This window comes from Lissotriton vulgaris, chromosome 1_1 (assembly GCF_964263255.1).
Source record: "Lissotriton vulgaris chromosome 1_1, aLisVul1.2, whole genome shotgun sequence".
Classification (NCBI taxonomy): domain Eukaryota; kingdom Metazoa; phylum Chordata; class Amphibia; order Caudata; family Salamandridae; genus Lissotriton; species Lissotriton vulgaris.
This window is the reverse complement of record NC_141685.1, coordinates 1,584,698,367-1,584,713,676: the sequence shown is the minus strand read 5'-3', so window position 1 is coordinate 1,584,713,676 and position 15,310 is coordinate 1,584,698,367.

The following is a 15,310-nucleotide window of genomic DNA, read 5'->3' as shown; positions in this document are numbered from 1 at the left end:
GGAGAAGTGCTCTCATTGTGAATTATAGCACCCACTTCTCGCCTATATAAGCCAGCAGTTCATTGAACACCGCACACTGCTCTGACCTTTTTAGGTCGAGCTGGAGTAAGCATCCGTAGGATGCTCCAGTCCAGCTCGACAACTATAGTGATCGACTTCGGGGGGATTAGGAGGACAAGAGGGTGCCACGCGCTTTAACTTGTGGATTTGACCTCGTGCACGAGCACGTCGGCTCCGTCCACATCCACAAGAATTCCCGCGCCGTGCACATCCCCACACATACACACATGCATGCGCATACACACACACAGACACTCGCTCGCACACACTCTCTCCCCCCCCCCAGTCATCACACACGCATACACACACGCACGCATACACACAGACTCCAAGACACATACACACACGCACGCACGCTCACACACATACAGAGCCCCCCGCCGCCCCACGCACACACACGCCCCCCGCCCTCGCAGCTCAGTAAAGGCCCCCACTCACCGGTACTCGTCTCCAGGCGGCGGCGGTCTCTTCCTTCTGTGCGTGCGAGGCTCTCTCACCGGGAGCCCGCCCGGGCTTCCGGTGTGTCTTGACGTCCAGCCCCCGGCCTGCCTGACTTCCGCCCGGGATTGTACACCTTGTTTTTCTCGCCGTCTGTCTCGCTGTGTCTCATCTTCCGGTCCTGCGAGAGGTTTTATGTTCCACCAGTCCGCCCACCCCTTGCTTTTTAATGCTGGAAATAAATCAATTTCATCTGCTGGTAGTTTGATTTCGGCTTTTTTTCCCACCTCTCTTTGTGGGCCTCTCTCCCCGGCACCATATGGCAGCTGAGCGAAGGCTCGTTTTGCATTCTTTCTGCCAGACCCGCTCTTAGTCTTTGTGCGCCTGTTTCAGCTACTCTGTTAGGCCTGTCAGTAACTGCTACTCTACTCTGCCTGTATCTGCGCACTCTCCTCTGCCTGTATGTGTCTGCGCACTCTCCTCTGCCTGCCTGTATCTGCCCAATCTCCCCTGTACCTGCACGTTTTGCTCTGCCTGTCTGTGCGTGCTCCTCTGCCTGCTTGTCTCTGCGCTCTCCCCTATGCCTGCTTGTCTCTGCGCTCTCCTCTATGCCTGTATCTGCGCATTTTGCTTTACCTGCCTGTACCTTCCCACTCGGTTCTTGCTGCCTGTATCTGCTCACTCTGCTCTGTCCACTTGTACGTGTGCTGCTCTGCCTTGCTGTGCCTGCGCCCTCTGACTGTACATGTGTAGCCGGCTCTATCTGCCTGTGTCCTCACACTCCTTCTCCACTCCTGGGGCCCCACACTCGCTTACTGAGAGAACTTCGAGGGTACTGACAGAAGTATCGGGGGAGTGAGGGTCTAGGTATAGTAGCTGCCCAGAGAGTGGGCGCACCTCGCGGTGATGAGTGATTGATAGGTTTGCGCTGGAGTGCCTGTAACAGGAGCCGGTGTTTCCCAGATGTTGCTTCCAGTCCTTGTGCACTCGGGGGAGGCACGCAGTGAAGCTGGTAACCCATCTCTTGTAGCAGTGATTAGTGAATAACGCCCCGTGCAAAGGGATCCTGGGCCTCTCCCAGGGGGCATTGAGAGCTAACCCCACCCCTTTCACTTTTAGTGGGTAAACTCTGTACTCTAGGAGGCTGCCTCTGTACCCCTGGGCCTCCTAGAATAAGAGACACCCTTTTTTAACAAGCATTTGCAATGCAATAGGTCTCGCATTTGCGAGAGATTAAGCTATTGGCATTGTAAATGACAATGCCATTTATTTATGTTTTAAAAACTAACATGTAAATAAAAGGTATTGCCATTTACAATGCCAATAGCTCAAACTCTCACAACTGCGAGACCTATTGCATTGCAAATGCTTGTTCAAGATTCTTACAAACAAGTGCCGAGGGAATCATTTGCAGTGACTTCAAATTGTCCCACAAGCCACAGTGCCAACAATGTAGTTTGGTGAACATCTTTTTCTCCTATATAAAAATTATCCACATGAAGGTTAAAACTTTTATGAAAGTGTGATTAACAGGAACCCACACAATCTTTTGAATAGTTCCTAATGTGGAAGGTCGACACGTAGGATTTAAACTAGAATCCTTCCAAGTATACACTTTCATTCAGTATGTATAACAGGTAAACATGTACACCTCGATGCTGTAATACACTTTTCTACTTGATATATACTGCCTGGACAACAGCCACTCTTTGTATAGGATCAAAAACTCATCACCTACTATATTTTTCCCTGGTTTATAAATCTCAGAAAGCTTGGCAGAGAAATGTTCTACTGCAGGCCGAACTCGATGGGCCTATGCAGAGTTACCTTGGCATACAGTACATAATCAAAAAGTGCCTGCTCTAGGTGTTGCGAAACCCTACAAGACGACCGGTAAAGCTGTACTGATGGTTTGCACAATAATCCCATTATCTGTGAAAGGCTCGCCCTCCGGGTTGTAGACCTGTACACTGTGAGTTGGATATGTTAATGCGCTCTGCTGGCCGGTGGATGTAGGCCGTTGAGCTGTGTCTTTGATCTTATGCCACGTAATAAAAACGATTGATTCTAAACTTCTTAGTTGAAGTATGGCTATGTAGCTGTGCACTAGAATGAGGCACTCTATGCTCCCTCAAATACTGTTCAGCAAACAAATTTGTTTGCAGCATAATTCCCTCCAGGAACATATCATCCACAAAAAGTTTGACGTAGTCAATGGGCACAGAAATTGCAATAGTGATTAATATCTGTCTATTATGGGGCCACAAAGTGAGCACTCTTCCATGCTCCACGCTGTCCCTGCCTGCTGGGTACGCTGCCAGTGTCTTTCAACTGCACATGTTGTGCCTGTAAAGAAACATTACAACTGCCTTGATGTGCTACATGGGCATGTTCTTCAGAATCACTGGAAGAGTCATTATTTTTAAAATAATAAGTATCTCCTTATTCAGACACCAACCTCAAGCCTTCTTAGGTTTTAAAAAAAAATGTATATTCTAAAGCACGGTGTTTTATGATGGTTGTCCATCCTTTTATGATTTTTTTAATGAATCAAATAAAAGTATATTTGACTGACTGACACTGGAAGAGGAGGCACCTGTTGGAACTCCACCAAATGTGAATCACTTCTAGATTCTGATCCTTCCCCTCAGATGCAGCATCAGTAGCAGAATCAGCCTCGGAGCTCTCCTCCATTGGAGTTAAAGCCTAGACAGCCATTGTCCAATGAGACGCCATCTACAATGGTACATCTACAACCTTTCTCCCCAAACACTGTGCTTGGTAGAATATGGAGGTACTCTTAGAAATGTTGAGTCTTTGAGAGTACTCTGTGTGTGTGATGTAAGTAGAAAGTGAGAATGCAATGCATTCAAGAGAGAGTGGAGCTGGAAGCCAGCCAAACATTTAATCCTATCTGGAATAGCTCCAGCAAGAAAGCCCTTGGGATACAGAAAAAAGCAACCTACAAGAGAAAATACATGCAACACACATGGTAGGTAATCTGAAATGCAATTACAATCCCAATACTAAAAGAAGTAGAAATGCAAAACTGCACAGATTATAAATAGGATTAAATAAACAATTAGGGTGTCAATTTCCAGTTGATTCCAATTCTAAGCAAAATTCACCTTGCAGGAGTTGGCACACCCTTTTTTGTTTGTCAGGGAGGGTGGAAGCCCTCAGGGGCAGACAAGCCAAAAGGTGGCTGTTATTTTCCCTTCCCTGGGCAGGCTGATCGGAGTTGGCTGGGAAGCACTATCATACTCCCCACATCCTGGGAATAGAAGATATTATTTAATGGGGGGCAGCTCCTATAGTAAGGGGGCGACCACCCTCAAATAACAAACCCTGATGGTCTAGAGGTCGATTCCTGCTCATAAATTGTGGAGTCGTAGTAGAGGCAACTTTGGAAAGGCAACAGACTCCCCTTTCCAGTGGTGCCCGATACTGAACTTTTCATCCACGGGGTAGCACAAGGACCCTGGGTGCAAACAGGGCAAAGGATTCGTTGGCTGTTAATTAAAGGTGGCCAACCCCCCCCACCCCCCCCACCCAAAAAAAAAACTATGGAGGCCTAGTGGTCGATTCCTGCTTTGTGATCACAGGCCCAACCAAGAGTCTTAGGCGAAATCCATGTGGTAGAGGCACCATTGGAAGGAGGTGGTTGTGCCTTTCCCAAAGATGCCCTTGTTAATTAAATGCTTGCCTGTTGAAGACACAAACCCCTGGGGGCAAGCAGGGAAAACAAAAATGGGGGCCAGTGGCCAATCACTCCATCCTCCGAGAGAAGGGAAAATTGTCCAGCATGTGCTATGGCCATTGGGAGACTAACAGCCCCAAAAACACATGCCCCCCATGGCCAGATGTAATTCCTGGGAGAGGCACTGTCAGAAAAGGGAGAGTCTCCCCTTTCCAATGATGCCTCTCCTGACTGTAGTGGCTGGGGACGATATCTAACATCATATGCTGTTAGAAATTGGGTCTCTAGCTGGCAGACGTATGCACCCTGTCCAAGTAGGGACCAAAATCCTAGTCAGGGTAAGCCAGTCACACACCATACATTATCCTGTGCTCACCCTCTGTTAGCTTGCCACTGAGCAAGCGGGCCTAAATTAAGAGGCAATGTGTAAAGTATTTTACAACACACAGTAACACAACGAAAACACCACAAAGACTCAGAAGGTTAAAAAATAGAGAATGGTTTTATAATTGAATCAAGACCAAAACGACAAAAATCAAGCGAGTAAAAGTCGCAATATGAATTGTTAAAGAATACAAATGTCTGTAGCACTTAGAAGTAATAGGCGCCAATGGGGGTTATTTGGTCATGCAGGACCAGGTCAAAATTAAGAGTTCAGGCCGACCGCAATGGAGAGAGGGCCAGATACAAGAGCCACGCAGGCCCTCTGAACACATTACCTTGATCCTGGTGGCAGCAGCGGAATGCAGACAAGAGATGCGTTGATTCTGTTGATTTTCTTCATGCAGTGGTGCTGATGCATTAGTTCCGAAGATGTTGAGAGGGGTTGGTTCCATAGGTGATGTTCTGGGTTTCTTCATGCAGTCGAGGGGATACATTAATCTTCACACACTGCAGCGGTGGCGATGTGTTGGTTCCAATGCGTGGTTCTTCGAGGCGGTACAATGGCTCAGAGTGCGAGCACAGATTCTGCTCCCGCAACAGGGTTGATGCGCTGGTTCTGCTACATGCAGACTGGTGATGAATCGATTTCTCTGGAGCAAGTATCTCACTCCACTTCCCGTGGACCATCCACAGGAGCAAGTGTAGATACTTTTATATCCCTGAGTCTCAAGCAACAGGAGGGAAGCCAAGAAACCCTTGGAGATCGCTCTGGGTTCAAGGCAGAGTCCGTCTGTCCCTCAGCAGGGCCAGAGAGCAGCAGGTAGCAGGGCAGGCCCGCAGAGTGACCATCCTTCTACCAGCACAGCAGTTCTTCTGACAGAGGTTCTTTACAGGTCTTGAAGTGTCTGATTTGGTGGCGTCAGAGACCCAGTGCTTCTACTCAGTTGTGCCTTTGAAGGGGGTGATGACTTCAAAGTAGGGGCTTTGAAGTTAAACAGAGGTTCTTTCTTTTCCATTACGGGGGGGGGGGGGTAATCACCTAAAAGTGCATGTCCTACCTTTTACTTACACAGCACCCTGCCCTATGGGCTACCTAGGGCCTACCTTAAGGATGACGTTAGTGTAATAAAAGGGGAGATAATGTTTGGCAAAGGGTGTTAAATGGTTAAATGCCAAGCCAAAGTGGCAGTAAAGCTGCAGACACAGGCTCTGCAGTGGCAGACCCAAGACATGTTTAAAGGGCTACTTATGTGGGTGGCACAATCAGTGCTGCAGGCCCACTAGTAGCATTTAATTCACAGCCCCTGGGCCTAGGTAGTGCACTCTACTAGAGACTTACAGATACATTAAATACACCAATAGTGGATATACCAAATGTAACCAAGTTTAGGTGAGAAGCACATGCACTGTAGCACTGGTCAGCAGTGGTAACATGCTCAGAATCCTAACGCCAACAAAAAGAGTAAGCTAAAAGGGGAGGTAAGCAGACAAAATGTTTGGAGGAAACCCCTGTTGTTACCTTAATGTCATTGACTGGTGTCAGGAGTGGTGGGCCCAGTTTAACCCCATACATGCTCTAAGGCGATAATGGTTCACTAGATCTTTCTGCTTACACAACACAAATTTTAGTTTCAGATGCAGTTGAAATATTTTTATGAAATTTGGGTGAACCTGTCATAGAACCTCAGCAACTCTGAAGAGCTCTTCTAAAGTGCAAAGGCCAAACCAGAGCCTTAGTAAAAGAAATGGTCACATCTCAAGGGGCAGTATCCGGTGCCATGGGTCCAAAAGCTGAGTTTTAATTTTACAGTACAAGGGTTGCATACAGGTTCATGAGCATGGACTGCAGGAGACAGTCAACTTAGTGTTTTAATGTTGAATGTCTCTGGAACGATCTGACTGATTTTATTTATTGCAAATTCAGGGGGACTTCCTCCAGGAATCTCTCTGACTTTCCACTAAGGGGTTGTAGACCAAGGGCCATATGTAGGTAATCTCTTCTTACCTATTCTTAAATACCAAATTTTACCGATTCGGTATTTAAGAATCGGTAAATAGTATGTAGGTAAAAATGTGGTAAATTTTACCAATTCAGTAATATTCGGTATTACCGATTCAGTAATTCCCATTCATTCCTATGGGCCTCCAGGCCCATAGGAATGAATGGGAAGCCATTCACTATTATCGATTCGGTAAATACTGAATCAGTAATAGGGGGAATACATTCAAGGGCGGCAGGGTGTCACATTGACACCCTGTTGCACCCCTGAATCGTGCATGTGTTCACATGTGGCATACATGTATGTCTGCCACATGGCACTTTTAAAAAAGCACAACATTGCTTTTTTAAAGGTTTTTGATATTTACCACCAACTTGTAGTTGGTGGTAAATAACAAATCCTTAAATCAAAAATGCACTCTCCCTACAAATTACTGAATCCTTATCCAGCCACCTACATTGGAAAAAGCTAAATACCGGTCGGTAACGGCAAATTTACTGATTTTCGGCCATTACAGTCCCGTATTAAGCTACCTCAAGGAGACTGTAATGGCTCAAGGATCCTGGAGCCAACAGAAGGCACAAACAGGATCTCATTCAGCACAGACCGTGTCAGAGACAAAGCAGGCTCACAACAGACACTTAAGGCAATGACGCTTCCACTGAATCCAGGTAATGCAGGCAATGTTACAATGAAGTTATTGTATATCCCACTTCTATGTGATCGTGTGTCCTGGATTCGCTCACACCTGACTTCAACTCCTCACAGGGTGTCAAAGGCAGCATGGCTGAAAAACTCAACTGGCAGGCTGGCTTGTCTTTTTTTAGTGCACAGTACAATGTGGCCTTCCATAGCAATCAGGTTTCACTCCTTGCAGTTAAGTACATCAGTACTTTAAATAGGATGCTGTTCAGTCTTGTCCCCATTCTGATAAGAAGTTAACAGTCAAACAAGACTATATCTCTGAATCAAAGTAATTCTCAAATGCACAGGTTTGCTCCGTCATTCCTTTTTCAGTGAGAGATTCCAGAACAAAGTTGTGGTAAAAATGGCATATGTTGGAGTTGTGGAAGCTTCTTCAATTACAGAGTGTGTGTATGGTCCATGGACAACAGTAGCCTCTCATGGGCTGGTCCCAACTGGCCTAGGTGGAATGTGTATTGGGGGTTATCATCAGATCATGGATGCAGATAAGGCACAAAGAGCAACTGAGAGTACTCCAGGTGAAATATGTTGCAACTTCAAAGACTGACACTGAACCTCAGCTCCCATTGGAACACTGTACTAGGAGATAGAGAAAAGGTAATGCTAATGTGCTTGCTTCCAGGCCACCAAAGATATGTACAGCCTTGCACAAAACACTTTGGCAGTACAGGCTGGGATTCACTCTTGGAGTCAAAATGGACTCCATAATGCTTTCTGCCAAACACATGCATAGACCTCACACTCATCAATAACATAAACAGATATCAGATCTACACATACAGTATCCACACATGCTCTGCATGTATGAATGTAAAGAACCCCAGATAAGGTGACTTTCAGACATTTTACAAAAGGAAGCCAGCAGAAATCTTCTACTGAAAGGAATGGGGAAAAAGGTCTGACTCGTAATTGTTGATTTTGCTGTCACCACTACCAGTCTCACAAAGCCAGTGTAAATAGGGCAGTGGCCCCTCTCTAAAAGATGGGTGGACTTTAGGTGCCCTTCTTGGCCTCAGACCTCAGCTTTGGCATCCTAATACAGTTAACAGGGAGAACCCACAGTGGGCTTGGATAATTGTCAAGCTCCCTAAGAGTAATACTCGGAATCATTGAGCTCCATAGCCAAGCAGGGGACTGCCCTTAAGCCCACTAAGGAAGTCAAGAATAAACACGTATTGCTTATAGTTTGCCAATAGGGTTAAATCCTTACTTTCCAAGAGGATGCACTATGATCACCCTCTCTAAATATTTCTTTATATCTTTTTTTATTCAAAACAAATTAATCAGTCACATTCCTCAGTTATCACTCAGTCAACGATTTTAACCTCAACTTTCCTTTTATTACAGTTTGATTCATACAAAGGTTAATAGTCTTTGCACAATTAGAATGGCCCGACATTTGTTGAATAAATAATGAATGGTGGTATCTGATAGAGACTTCTAGCCACAGATTCCTTATCTTAGAATTAACTGCATGCATCAGACTGGATCCAGAAACATTTTCATGACCAGTACCCCTGCGCACCAGTAATTGGTGGTGTTCAGCTCTGCGTGGTGTAGTCGACGTCGTCCACACTGGAAGTGACATGCTCGGTGCCTATATAGGTGCCACCCCAGCACGCTGACGTCAGTTCTTTATTTCCACCCTAGTCAGTTTAGATTCCGAGAAGAGCTACCCCAGTCACTTTTGGGCCTTTTTTCTACCCTTTTGTCGAAGACTATTGCAATATTATCTCCTGGTGTGGCAGAGATTTCCACTAGGAAAGTTGGTTTGAAGCCACGAGGGGCCTGTCACTGAAGAAGGATGGTGATAGATCTGCACCATGTCTGCATCTGGTGTCTTGAGCATGACCATGACACCAAACCCTACATTGGTTGTCGTGCCATGCATCCCAAGGCCTTGAGTAAGCAATCCCTCAAGCTTCTTGCTGCTCGACGTGCGAAGCCATGATGCTCTTGATCCAGGTTAAGAGGAAAGTCCCGGGATCGGTTGCACAGCAATTGATCTTCGTCAAAGTCTTCCCACTCTGATAAGTCTCACAGAAAGAGGTTGAAGAGCTCTTTGACTTTGCACCATCCATCAGTCATCTAAAGAGACGAGGCAGGGTTGACACTCAAGGCCTAGACTGGTGGTTGAGCCTGCACCTGGGCTGTCTCCATGCCTCCCAGAGTTTCCTGGAGCAGAGCGATCCCCACCTAACTACATGAATTGTTTTAGCCCATTCACCTCATATTTGTGTGGCCCATTGCCCCTGGAGTGCCTTTGAGTCAGAGGGTTTGATGGGGCCCCTACTTGTCTTTCACTGGTGGGCTCATGCTTGGCACTAGTCTGGCACCGTGGATTCACAAGTGGACCCTCATTCGAATCCCCGACTCTGACACCGAGCTGGATGGGCGTTGGCCAACGCCGATTCCGGCGCTAACTGGAGCCATTTCCTCCAGTTCAGAGCACCAGCTCTATTTTTAGGAAGTTGGACTTGGGGAAGATTGGGAGGGGCCACCGGCCCCTTATGAATATCAGTCACTACACCCAAATGAGCACACGTTGTGAGGAATTGGTGGAAGCCAGTGAAATGGACACCTACTCAAATACTGGCTTAGTCTCTCCTCCTACCGGTGCTACGGAGGAGGAAGCCTCATTTGCTAAGATCGTGAAGAGGGCGGCTTACCCCAGAGAGCATGGTGGTCCAAGCCTTCACCTCCCAAGTAAACCCTGGTGCCACCAACCCTACCGCTCCAATGGATAGGGAATCCCAGAGGCTGGACACCTTCTGAAAGAAAATGTTTTCTTCCACCAGTCCGGCACTTAGGCCTGTGAATACTGCATGCCTTCCTGCTCACTTTGGGGTTCAGTTGTGCAGATGCTGCCTATGGTCCCAGAGGAGACCCAGCCCATACTCCTCCAAGCTATGGCTGATGGGAGATACACAGCTAAGTTCACAATTGGATGTGGGCTGGAGATTACCAACACGCTAGGTGGAGCAGTTTCTTCTTCAATGGCCTTACGGGGACACGGCTGGCTGAGGACGACATGCTTTTCAGGGAAAAACAAGCTGAGCTAATGGACATGCCCTTTGATGGTTCCCATCTCTTTGGAGACAAAGTGCACTCTATGCTGGAGCGTTTCAAGGACAGAAGAACTACGGTTAGGTCCTTTCCATGGCCCCTCGCCAATTCTAGTCCACCTTTTGCTCCTTTTTCAGCCATGGGAGGAGTTTACAATGCATACCTACCTTCCCAACCACCATGGCATGCAAGTTTCCCGGCACCTGTGTGGATTGGGGAGCCAGAGGTCGGGGCAGTCCACCCGTCCCCCGGAAGCTGCTGCCTCCAAGCCTCTTTTTTGCCTTCCGACCATCATGGGCAACCAGTGATAGGCAGGATACACCATCACCTGAATCCACTGGAGGTCGATAACATCTGACCGCTGGGTTCTCCAAATTGTCTGAAGGGGCTATTCCCTCCCCTGTGTGACTACCCCTCCACCCCTGCCAACCACTTGAAAGAGATAGAAGGGGGACCATCTATCTTTACTCCGCCAGGAAATGGCAGCTCTCTTGGCCAGGTGAGCCACAGTGAGGGTGCAGTGCCAGCTTTAGTGCAACAATGTTTGTTGGCACCCCCAATGACTTTCTCCGCGGATTCCCTCACCACCACCCTTAAAGTCTCCATAACAACCCTCTCTCTTGTGCATTTCTTTTGTTTCATAGCGCCACTCATACCATTGTAGGGTGTCAGAGAGCACTTTACACACACATTACATAGAGACAATGAATGTGTAAATCAGTGTATAGGAAATGTTACATAAGACAGAAGGCTACAAGGTGAAGGAGACACTTGTCATCTATCGCGGTAGACAGTATAGTTTAAGAATGCTTGGTCTGAAAAAGCATAAACTCAGAATTTAAAACGTAACACGATCGTTGGGGGTTGTCTTTACTAATAAGAATTGATTTATACCCCAATGATACTTTTTTATAACATTAGAATGATGAAAGACATTGGGAAAAATCATAACTTTCTATCCCATACCTTGCAGTTTGCATGCAGCTCTTAGATGACACCTAATAGCTAACTGTTCTATTTTAGGATTTTAACCTATAAATTGCAAGTAACAAAGGGATCTCTCTGACAAAAGCAGTAACCCACTGATCTAGCTGCATCATTTTTACTTTATGATCTGCATGGTACACATACTTTGCAGCAGGCATATTAGCCCTCTGTGCTACCCTATGATAAGTGAAAACTGCCAATAGACAAAACTCTGATCCCTCTCAAGGAAGAACATTAATCACTGGAGGTAATTTGACACTTTTATTGTTTCCTGGAGGTAAGGAACACTGTAGCAGGTGCTTTTGAAATCAAAATATACGTGAAAACACTGCGCCGTCCGAAGTCAGCACCCTGTGTGGTGGCACCAGTCGCACCACCCTAGAGCCGGCCTTGTGAGGGTGCTGACAGCAGAAGTAGGCAAAAGGAACAATTGATGGACGGAATGCTGGACAATGCAAACATTCACCCCAAGTCACAAGGATCTAGGTTTAATCCATCACTCTTTTGCTTACCACACCACCCCAATTTGGACCCAGCCATATGCAAATCAGTCTTGACCCTGTTCCTTATGGGAATAGTCCAGCCCGAACTTTCCCAGCCAGGTCCTCCCTGAACCGGAAACAAGCATCCTGGGACCGGTTTCAGGGCATCACCCTTCATCAGCCAGGCTAGCTTGAATCCATTGGTGTAGAGAGCACGGCCACATCCTTCCAGTAGGAGGCATAGCTGCCAATTAAAGGAATTTGTAAACTGTTCTAATAATATTTACTTTGTGGAAATCTAACTCGGAAGCAACAAAGCGCTGTGTAGCAACTGAAGTACATGATAGCACCACGGGAAAAAAAATCAGGATCATGTACAGAGAGAGAAAGGGAATGATAGGAATTGTGGGTTGAATAAGTGCTTGAATAAGAAATGAGGGTTTGAATAAGTGTTCCTTGACAATATTAACCCTGCATTCCTTTATGAATTGCTCTATATTCGGATATGTAGATAAAGGAATTATGAGGGCATGGCCAGGAGCCGAGCATGGCGGACGCGTTCTGAGATAGCTCCGTCCTCTACCCGGAACATTAGCTATTTATCCTGACTTCCCCGTATCCCACGGGACACCCACTCAAGCCCCGAGACAACTGAGGGTGAGGCGAGCGGAAAGACTCGAGCTGTGCCTCCTGGATTTCCCCCGGGGGCGAGTGTGGCGGCGGCGCCGGAGAGGCCTAGTCCCAAGACGCGAGCCGCGGCGTAAAGTTGGAGGAGGAGCCGGGCTCGGCGAGATCTGCCGGACACAGAGTGAGCGGAGGCCGGCGGAGTTGTGCGGTGTCCTGCCGCGGCGGTGTAATTGGCAGAAGCTACACCCGATACCACAACTTGCTGCACGGACTGGGCGTGTGAAGCACCGACACGGTGCATTAGACCGGCCCCGGAGATATCATTGGGGCGTGAGTGCGTGAAATTCGGCGCACCGGCGCACAAAGAGATAGCGGCCTCACGGACCTAGCGGGGGAGCTGTGGAGATGCTGAGAATGGGCCCGGGAGCCCCGCAGGACACTATCTGGTATATGCGGGCGCCGAGAGGGTGCTCTATGGTCAGGCCGGTAGGAGTACGTGACGCTGCCTGTGGCTGGAGGCACCATCTTGGGCTTGACGAAATCGGCCGCCATTACTCTGCTGCGATCGGAACAGCCCTCCCTGCGGCCAGTAACGAGAGTGTTACATGGACAGTAGTGGGCATATCAGAGCGCTGAGGAATACTGCTGTAGTGCCATAAGGAGTGCAACAAGAACAGGTGCGATCCACTTTGACCCTCTGAGAGCTTTCCCTGCAGTGCCCTGACTGGACGAGTGGCTGGGGACACGCAGGAGCTTACGCCAGTGGTGGAGAGCTGATCATCAGCCTACTGCTTGAATGTGGCGCCAGTCCCTGGAGTACTGAGAGGCGCGAACACCCGATTCCCCGGCTATCGTGGCGCGACAGACTCCGGTGGTGAGATCCGCCATTGTGCACTTCACCACCAGCGCCACACGCTTGGGGGGCCCGCGGAACACTTGGCAGGCGCTGGACTGTGGCACTAGCAGGGTCAGACGATTAGATCAGACACGATCTGTCGAGTTGTGTTATACCTGTCCTCTCTCGCGTACAAGCAGCATTGGGAGTGGCTGCAGTTGGTGGGTGAGTGGCACTCGAGGACATGCACTATGAGCGCTGGCATTGGGAGCGCAAGTGGGACCTCACCTTCGCCATCCTGACGACCCGAGCTATGGGGAGGAACAGGGCCAAGATGCAAGACCAGGGAGCGAATGCGGACCTTCAGTCCACTGGCTCGGACGACCCACTGGCCTCCTCAAACATTGAGATCGTGCCGCCGACGGGTAAGGGCACGCAGGACGCTAAACTGGACCTCATACTGGCCGAAATAAAGGCATCCAGAGAGGCGCTTGAGACACGTATGGACAACATGGCAAATGGCTTGTCGCTCCTGAGGGCAGACCACAACAAGCTAGCCGAAAAGGTCACGGAGCATAAGATCGCGCTGGACGACCTGATCCCGCAGCAGACGGACCACTCCACAAAAATAGAGCATATGGAGAAACAGCTTAAACTGCTCTGGGACAGGATGGACGACGTGGAAGGGCGGGCCCGCCGCAACAGTGTGCATATTTTAGGGATTCCGGAGCGCACCGAAGGGAGGAACCCCACGCAGTTTGTCGAGGATTGGCTGAAGAAGGTCGTGGGGCCGCAGGATCTTACCCCATTATACAGCCTGGAGAGGGCGCACAGAATGCCAGCAAAGCCACCTAGGCCGGGTGCACCGCCACGACCGTTGATAGCGCGCCTTCTGCACTACAAAGACTCAGTCCTGAGAGTGGCGAGTGAAAAGGCACCACTGAGATACGAGGATAAGACCATCTCAGTATATCCAGACTTCACCCCGGCGGTGCAGAAGGCCAGGTCAACATTTCTGGGGGTGAAGCGCAAACTGCGGGACAGAAACTTGAAGTATGCACTGCTGTTCCTGGCCCACCTCAAAATAATACATGGCAACAAATCGGATTTCTTTGACACGCCTGAAGAGGCAGCGGAGTGGATGGAGGTGGCCCTGACACCGTTGAATACGCAGGACCCGCTTGAGGAGGGCCAGGGTGGAGGACCTTCGTGCCAAGAGGAGCAGCGGCCTGACACGAGTGAAGAGCACGCGAAGGGGTCTGCAACGAGCGGTGGGACAACGTCGGCTCGAGCACGGAAGACACCGGAGATAGCTCTGCTGACTGAGGCTGCACTGGCATCCCATGACACAAGGAACAAATCGGACATGGGCAGCAACTCGGACTCCCGCACAGAGGTGTCTGGCTCTGCTACCAGCTTGCAGCTCTTCCCCAAAATTACTGCCCAAGTGGCGAATGACTTTTGATTGTAGCCGTAGAAGACTCTGGTTGGTAATGTATGAGATTTGCACAGGGACGAGAGTGGGCTGACAGGGAATGGGGACACACACTGGCTCAGGGCACGCTGTAGTAAAACCAACAGGTCCCGGGCGAGTGTAAGTGGGTACCACCCCCCCCAAAGCATAGTCATGTTCCGGTTTAACTGTTGCCCACGTTTGGTGATGATGTTTGGCCCTCAGGTTTTTTCACTTAGTGACCTCGAAGTTAGGAGGTTACATGTTTTAATGGCACTTGGGACACTACATTTGCTGCATACAACCTTCCTGGTACGGGGCCTGTTGGAAATACCTGACACGGACCGCAATGGGGGCTCTTAACACATACAAAATACGCACCTGGAACGTGCGAGGCATGGGGTCAATCCATAAGAGACATAGACTTATGGCACAACTTAATCGGAAGCACGTCATGGTAGCATGCCTTCAGGAAACTCATCTGAACAGTGCAGAGAGGGTACAGCTGCTTAAGAAGTGGAAGGGGCAGTTGTTTGCTACTACTTATTCTGTGTTTTCGGGAGGGGCGGCTAT